At 42.6% G+C, this 8964-nt stretch overlaps 1 pseudogene across 1 annotated transcript; it reads left to right on the top strand.

Annotated features, from left to right (window-relative positions):
• The first annotated feature begins 565 nt into the window (after nucleotides 1-565).
• On the top strand, nucleotides 566-2877 carry LOC108302855 (annotated as a pseudogene). The gene is made up of 2 exons (XR_005199815.1): nucleotides 566-635; nucleotides 771-2877. The product of XR_005199815.1 is annotated as a heterogeneous nuclear ribonucleoprotein F-like (transcript).
• The last annotated feature ends 6087 nt before the right edge of the window (nucleotides 2878-8964 follow it).

Raw genomic sequence — 8964 nt, 5'->3', positions numbered from 1 at the left:
TATTGTTTAAGAAATAATGATAAGAAAAAAGTCTGTAAATGGTCAGTACAACACAGCCATCCTTGTTTTTTTTTCCTCCCAAAATTATGGGCTTTTTTTGAGATAGGGGCTCACTCCGTCACCCAAGTTGGAGTGCAGTGGCACCATCGAGCTTACAGCAGTCTCGACTTCCCAGGTTCAAACAATCCTCCCACCTCAGCCTCCCAAGTAGCTGAAACTACAGGTGCATGCCACCACGCCTGGCTAATATTTTAATTTTTTGTAGAGTCGAGATCTAGTTATATTGTCCAAGTTGGTCTCAAATTCCTGGGTCCAAGTGATTCTCCCACCTCAACCTCCCAAAGTGCTAGGATTACAGGCATGAGCCACCACAACCCGGCCTCTAAATATTTTTGATCCATGGGTGGTTCAATCAGCAGATGTCATATGGAGGGCCAATTTGATACATTGAAACTTAGATGGGTAAGCTAAATTTTTACAATAAATGAGTTAAAAAGTTGAATTTCCCTATAATAAACATATAATAAATATGGTATCCTACAACAAACTTGTAACCTTAGACTCAAAGTTAAGGGTTAAATTCCAGGTCTTTCCGGTCCGTCGTGGAAGGAGGTCTGCGCCGCGTCTTCCTTAAGGTTGAGAACAAAAAGATGCACCTGGACTTTCCCCGGAGCCCTCTGCGTGGTTGAGCTTCGGTGGAATTTCGGGGCTCTTAGCTGCCAGCCGCGCTTGCCTGATAGCAACAGAAACCAGTCCCGCTTGCCTCCGTGCCACAAAAAAGCCGCATCCAAGATCACCTGACACCCATCCTGTCAAGTGTCCATGATGCTGGGCCCTGAGGGAGGTGAGGGCTTTGTGGTCAAGCTCCGTGGCCTTCCCTGGTCCTGCTCTGTTGAGGACTTGCAGAACTTCCTCTCTGACTGCACGATTCACGATGGGGCCACAGGTGTCCATTTCATCTACACTAAAGAGGGTAGGCAGAGTGGTGAGGCTTTTGTTGAACTTGGATCAGAAGATGATGTAAAACTGGCTTTGAAAAAAGACAGGGAAAGCATGAACCACCGGTACATGGAGGTGTTCAAGTCCCACAGAACCGAGATGGATTGGGTGTTGAAGCACAGTGGTCCCAACAGTGCCGACAGCGCCAAAGACGGCTTCGTGCGGCTTCGAGGACTCCCATTTGGATGCACAATGGAAGAAACTGTTCAGTTCTTCTCAGGGTTGGAAATTGTGCCAAACGGGATCACATTGCCTGTGGACCCCGAGGGCAAGATTACAGGGGAAGCATTTGTGCAGTTTGCCTCCCAGGAGTTAGCGGAGAAAGCTCTAGGGAAGCACAAGGAGAGGATAGGGCACAGGTACATCGAGGTGTTTAAGAGCAGCCAGGAGAAAGTTAGGTCATACTCCGATCCCCCTCTGAAGTTCATGTCCGTGCAGCGGCCGGGGCCCTATGACCGGCCCGGGACCGCCAGGAGGTATACTGGCATTGTGAAGGCCTGGAGAGGATGCGGCCCGGTGCCTACAGTGCAGGCTATGGGGGCTATGAGGAGTACAATGGCCTCAGCGATGGCTATGGCTTCACCATCGACCTGTTCGGCTGTTCGGGAGAGACCTCAGCTACTGTCTCTCCGGAATGTATGACCACAGATACGGCGACAGTGAGTTCACAGTGCAGAGGACCACAGGCCACTGTGTCCATATGAGGGGTCTGCCGTACAAAGCGACCGAGAACGACATTTACAACTTCTCTTCTCTCAATCCTGTGAGAGTCCATATTGAGATCGCCCAGATGGAAGAGTGACGGGGTGGGGGGGGGGGGGGGGGGGGGGGAAGCAGATGTTGAGTTTGCTACTCATGAAGAAGCTGTCGCAGCCATGTCCAAAGACAGGGCCAACATGCAACACAGATACATAGAACTCCTCTTGAATTCGACAACAGGGGCCAGCAATGGGGCATATAGCAGCCAGGTGATGCAAGGCATGGGGGTGTCTGCCGCCCAGGCCACTTATAGTGGCCTGAGAGCCAGTCAGTGAGCGCTGTTATGGGGCCGGCTACAGTGGGCAGAACAGCATGGGTGGATATGACTAGTTTTGTTAGGAACATTTGAGTTATTTCAATCAAATTTTACACAGGCAGCCAACAAGCAGTTAAGAGCAGTTATAATGGAGGAAGCTGTGGGACCCATTTTGCACCATGAGTTTGTGAAATCTGGATTAAAAAAATTACCTCTTCAGTGTTTCTCATGTAAAATTTTCTTCCAGCATGTGATGATAAGTAAACTAAAACTATTTTCAGCTTTCCTCAATTAACATTTTGGTAGTATACTTCAGAGTGATGGTACCTGAGATTAAGTAGTTTAAGTATGTTAAATGTGGATCTTTTACACCACATCACTGAACACACTGGGGAGACGTGCTTTTTTGGAAAACGCAAAGGTGCTAGCTCCCTGATTCAAAGAAATATTTCTCATGTTTGTTCATTCTAGTTTATATTTTCATTTAAAATCCTTTAGGTTAAGTTTAAGTTTTTTAAAAGTTAGTTTTGAGAATTGAGACACAATACTAATACTGCAGGAATTGGTGAGGCCTTGACTTAAAACTTTCTTTGTATTGTGATTTCCTTTTGGGTGTATTTTGCTAAGTGAAACTTGTTAAATTTTTTGTTAACTAAATTTTTTTCTTAAAATAAAGACTTTTTCACAATGACTGGCACAGATTATCTGCTCAGCAAAAGATAGCAAAATGGGTGGTTGAAGATAATTCATTTTAATCGTAATGTATTTTAGTGTGAATTTAAAAATAATTTCATACATCAAATCTATGATCTCCCTTATATTCTTATGATGAGGCTAAATAAAAGTCTAATAAAAATGTTAAATATGTGAAAAAAAAGGGTTAAATTCCAGAGGAGTAGGCAAAAAAAATTGCACTTAAAAATTGATTATTACAAGAGGATGTTTTGCCCTTCATTAAAAAAAACTAGCCAGAAACTTAGCTTTATGATACTAAAAATCACAGTAAGTTCAGACCTTTACCCCACTTGGCTAATGCTCGTTTCTCCTCGTGTCATTATAGTGAATGACATGTAAATATTTCTCAGCCTTCTCCCTCTTCTCTGTCCAAGGGTGACAAGTTCAGAGTCCCTTTTCAAAAGTGTTTGCATCGTGGGTCATCTTGCCCTCTCAAAGAAATACTATCCTGATGTTTCTCCTCCTATGGTTTCACATTTAGTAAGAGCTAAGTCGAAGTCTAGGGTTTATACTTTTCTCTTTGCACAAAGGGCTCCAATTCTAGGAGGGTCATCTGAGATATCCTTTGACATCAAATGGAACATTGAAACACTATCAGTGATTCAAGCAACTAATGTTTACTGGCAATTGTGTATAGGTGCTATGAGAAATAGAAAGCTATTCATGGATGAGGAATTCTCTCTTCAAAGATGTTACATTCTGGACAGGCTATGATACAAACACACAAAAAAAGACAACTCATACAGAGCAGATGATGGTGAGTAGTAAATTGATTGTAATGGACTACAGTTGCCATTGGACTTCAAAGAAGAAACAGGTTGCTTAAGCCTGTGATAGTGAGGTTGGCTGTACCGCAGGGTAAGGATAAGAAACCCTTTGGCGGCCAGGCACAGTGGCTCACGCCTGTAATCCCAGCAATTTGGGAGGCCAAGGTGGGCAGATCACTTGGTCAGGAGTTCAAGACCAGCCTGGCTAACATGGTGAAACCCCATCTCTACCAAAAATTTAAAAAATTAGCTGGGTGTGGTGGTGGGCACCTGTAATCCCAGCTACTCAGGAGGCTGAGGCAGGAGAATCGCTGAACCCTGGAGGCGGAGGTTGCAGTTAGCCAAGATCGTGCCACTGCATTCCATCCTGGGCAACAGAGCTAGACTCCGTCTCAAAAAAAAAAAAAAAAAAAAGGAAAAGAAATCCCTTCGCATGCTGCCGAGCAGTGGTTCTTACAACTGGGCAGTGTCCACAGACAGTTTTGACTTTCACAACCAGCAGGGTGCTACAGTCAGAGGTGACGTCAAACACTCTACGATGCTCCAAAATGACCATAGTGCCAAGATTGAGAATCCCTGATGTAGGGGATGGAATGCCAAGATTTGGAACAGTAAAACTACTGACTCTGAGCCATATGTATGTCAAACTCATCCATGTCCCCTCACTACATCCCCAAGAAGGCCAAGAAAATTAGACCCCATTGCAAACAAAGTTTTAAAATAAGGAAGAGAGTCAACCTGAGGCCTAAATGTTAGTCTCCTTTTCCCCTTGCCAACCCAGCGTGTTCATGAATATATCTTTTTTTTTTTTTTTTTTTTGACAGAGTCTCACTCTGTTGCTCAGGCTGGAGTGCGGTGGCACAGTCTCAGCTCACTGCAACCTCCACCTCCCAGGTTCAAGCAATTCTGCCTCAGCCTCCCAAGTAGCTGGGATTATAGGTGCCTACCACACCCAGCTAATTTTTGTATTTTTAGTAGAGTCAGGGTTTCACCATGTTGGCCCTGCTGGTCTGGAACTCCTGATCTCAGGTGATCTGCCCACCTTGGCCTCCCAAAGTTCTGGGATTACAAGCATGAGCCACTGCGCCTGGCCATGAATATATCATTATTAGTGCAAGGCTTCAAGTTATGTGAAAGCTCATTAATACGGACTTTCCATCATCAAAGCTTTGACTGCTGAGTGCCTAATTTTCCTATTTTTTTCTGGCCACCGTAATTCACACTGAACACATAGTCTGGCACCCTATCTCAAGGTGACCAGCCAACTACCTGGTGGTATGCCAGTGACTTTGGACTCCTTTCTTCTTGGAAAGGGCAGCAATTTTTCCTTCCCCAGGACATACCCATTCTGCATTTGGATTTTCCTTCTCTGCCTGCCTTGACTCTGCCAACATCATTATCTGTGCATTCTCTTCTGCATTCCGCAATGATCAAGAATGAAACAGTGGGTCAGCAAGTTATTTGGGGCTGTGAAACATGGTGGAACACATTAGTAACAATAATAAAAAGACTTTTCAAGATCCCAAACCTGATAAAACTTGTTTTGTGACAGCTAAAACTTGGTTACCTACAGAAAGAGAAATATAAAATTGCAAGAGATCTGTTACATTGCTTACACCGGTGTTAGATTAGCAGTTGAAATATCATATAGCAAAGAAATTTCTTTCTTTTTGGTAATGTGGAAAAACAGAATTCTGTTTCAAGCAGTGTGTTTTTACAATAAATTAGGGCTGGGCGCAGTGCCTCATGCCTGTAATCGCAGCGCTTTGGGAGGCTGAGGCAGGTGGATCCTCTGAGTTCAGGAGTTTGAGACCAGCCTGGCCAACATGGTAAAAAAGCAGTCTCTACTAAAAGTTCAAAAATTGGCTGGGCACGGTGGCTCATGCCTGTAATCCCAGCACTTTGGGAGGCAGAGGCAGGTGGATCATGAGGTCAAGAGATGGAGACCATCCTGGCCAACATGATGAAACCCCGTCTCTACTAAAAATATAAAAATTAGCTGGGTATGGTGGCAGGCACCTGTAATCCCAGCTACTCAGGAGGCTGAGGCAGGAGAATCACTTGAACCTGGGAAGCAGAGGTTGCAGCGAACAGAGATTGTGCCACTGCATCAAGCCCAGGTTGCAAACAAAGAGACTCCAGTTTTGCAAGACTCCGTCTCAATAAAAAAAAATTAGCTGTGGTGGTGGGTACAAGTAATCTGTTACTCAGGAGGCTGAGGCAGGAGAATCACTTGAACCCGGGAGGCAGAGGTTGCAGTGAGTTGAGATTGCCCCACTGTACTCCAGCCTGGGCAACAGAAGGAGATCCTGTCAAAAAAAAAGGGAAGATTAATAAATTAGAAATGATTTGATTAAGCATAGGAATAAGGGGCTAGTAACCCTGATTAAACATTTAGGCAATGTAGCAGAGAAGACTGCAAACTTCCAGGTCACAAGATGGCTGCTAGTAGCTTCTAGAACAAGACACTTCTTCACTTACCTCTATCCCAGCCATAAAATGAAAGCCCTTCCCATATGTCCCATGGACCAACTTTGATCACTTATCCTGCATCTGAACCAATAATATTGCCAGGGGTTGTCATGAGTACAACTTGGAGTTGGGATTTTTTTTTTTTAAAAGTAAAATTAGATGTGACCAAGATTATAATCCAGGTAGATTTGCAGACATGATATCATGAATCGAAAGGATACCAAGATAATGGAGTGTGCAGATTTTGTTGGCTGCATTGTGTATCACCAACAGATGTGATTTCAGAGGCTGTTGAAGTCTACTGATGCTGAATGGCGGAGAACTTTGGGTGCCCTATAAAATATAGTAAGCAGATGGCTGCCTTCTTTCTTTCTAAGGAAATTGTTGTTACAATATTTTATGAAAATTAAAAGTAAACAAAACTGTGAGTTGTCCTATAAATATTTAAAAAGACATAAAGTAATTTTAATTGTGTCATAAAGTTCAACAAGGACTAGGCTTGCAAATATAAGACTTCGAACTACTCTGTACACTCCTTGTTCTTTCTGGATAGCACATCCATTTGTCAGCAATGTTTTCTCATGCCTAGTTGAGAAATGATAAAGTGTGATGCTTTTTATACTGTATAGTACCTGCTCTAAGAGATTCTAAATATAACATAAATCTATAATTACTAATTACTTATGGGAGAGGTGATATTCTCAATCATGGCTTTGATGATACTGCCATCTTGGTTCGTATCCACTTAAATCTGAATGGATTTTCATTATATATGGGACTGTAGCTCTAGATTTTCCAGAGATCTTGATTAAATATGGTTTATTGTCAAAAATAATTGGTTGTCTAGTATATCTATAACAAAAGTTTCCAGAGTAAGATATTATATTAGAAAGTATCAAATTAGGAAAAAATATCTAAGGCCACAATTTGAAAGCTGAAAATTTTTTCATGAAGAATTATCATCAAGGACATTCTCTCTATGAAGGATTTTGTTTTATTCACTTTCGTACATATTATTTTAGGAGTTCTTAAGAAACAGTCCCTTAATAAGTTAGCAATAAGTAGACCATCACCACAGATTTCTTTAAACATGACATTTGGAGTATATTATCTACATAATTCTGCATCTTGACTTATCCATTTCTCAAAATGAGTCACTTCTCAAAAGCGACTACTGGTAAAATAAAAACTTTAAAAAGACTATAGCCTTAAAATGTATCTAATATGTGTCCTAAAGATGATTTATTATCGAGCAAGTCCTGCCGAAAGGCCATTTATAACATTGGTCTTCTGGATGCCTGAAATCTTATTAAAGCCAGTCCCTTAATGGCCTCTAGGGAGATGTTTGCATTTTAGCAAGGCGATGTTTGCATTTTTTGAAACCTGGAAAGAGTCTCTAATTGACTTAATGAAGCAGGCAGACTTCAACCAGAAAAGTGCTAGGCATTTGGTGAAAAGGGCTGACGTCAGGGAAAGACCCCAAGAGGCAGAAATCATCATGGCCATTTCAGTTGCTATTAGGAGCCAGGAGGTATGGACATTAGTGAAATAGGACATAAGTGAAATGACATCACCAGGGGGCAGTGGGGAAGTGTGGTGCATGCCCATTCCAGTAGCAGTGGCATCTGCTAAGCTCGAGATGAAGAATGACATGGCGGACTGTTGTCAGATATTCTGATTTTTCTTTTTAAAAATCTTTCCATTTTTATTTATTTATTTATAGAGACAGGGTCTCACCGTGTTGCCCAGGCTGGTCTCAATCTCCTGGCCTCATACTTCTCCTGCCTTGGCCTCCCAACACGCTGGGAGTACAAGCTAGAGCCACTGTGCCTGGCGCCTACAGATTTTTCAATGGGCCAGTATTGGCTTGAATATAAATGTGAACTGGTGAAATGAAAACTTTAAAAAGAAACTATAGCCTTAAAATGTATCTAATTGTGGCTTGAATATAAATGTGAACTGCCCTTCTTGTTAAATGTTAATAACATTTAATTTCAGCAAAATCTGTATGTCAACACTTTGCAAGCCAAACAGGATAGTTTTGTGAGTCATGTGCTGCCACTTCAGACTACCAGTTTGAAATCCTAAGGATAAGACATTTCCCAAAGGAAGCTGAAGAATGTTGAAGACGAAAGTTGCCATCTTCTGGCTGGGTGCTGTGGCTTGCACCTGTAATCCCAGCACTTTGGGAGGCCGAGGTGGGTGCATCATCTGAGGTCAGGAGTTCGAGCCCAGCCTGGCCAACATGTTGAAATCCATCTCTACTAAAAATATAACAATTAACCGGGCATGGTGGCAGGGACCTGTAATCCTAGCTACTCGGGAGGCCGATGCAGGAGAATCGCTCGAACCGGGAGGCAGAGGTTGCAGTGAGCCAAGATCGTACCATTGCACTCCAGCCTGGGCAACAGAGCAAGACTCCATCTCAAATAAAAAAAAAAAAGGTGCCCTCTTAGCTAAACCTAGAGCTAATGACACAAGGAATTCTCATCTTTATTCTTTGTGAACTATCCATGATTCCATGATTAAGCTTTGCCTAAGAAACATTTCTGTGAACTAGGCCTGAAGATGAAGTTCAAAGCCTATATTCAGCTCTGTCAACATTTTCAGAACAAGCAGAGACCCTATCCTTGCCCAGAAGTCACAGGTCAATCTTTTGAGTTAGTAAAATCATGGGAAATCCTGCTGCTACTTCTACCAGGGGTAGAAGCATAAAAAGTTTTAAGAGCATAAAAGTTGTGAGATATTTACCTTGTTCAGCTTTCCTTCCATATATTGTATACATAGTACAGTACTTCCACATACAGTACAGTATTCAATGACAAGTTACTGGGAGCTTGCAATATGAAAGTCAGAATTGGGAGGTGGGAAGTGGTGTTACATGCACTACTAAGTCAGTTAGGGTTCTGCTGTGTTTAAGAATGTGACCACTGGAGCCAACTGCCTGGCTCAAATTCTGTCTCCACCACTTAGTAA

This window comes from Cebus imitator, unplaced genomic scaffold, assembly GCF_001604975.1.
Source record: "Cebus imitator isolate Cc_AM_T3 unplaced genomic scaffold, Cebus_imitator-1.0 Scaffold42, whole genome shotgun sequence".
Taxonomy (NCBI): Eukaryota; Metazoa; Chordata; class Mammalia; order Primates; family Cebidae; genus Cebus; species Cebus imitator.
Note: the sequence above shows the minus strand (reverse complement) of the source record. Positions and strands in the feature narration are given on the sequence as shown.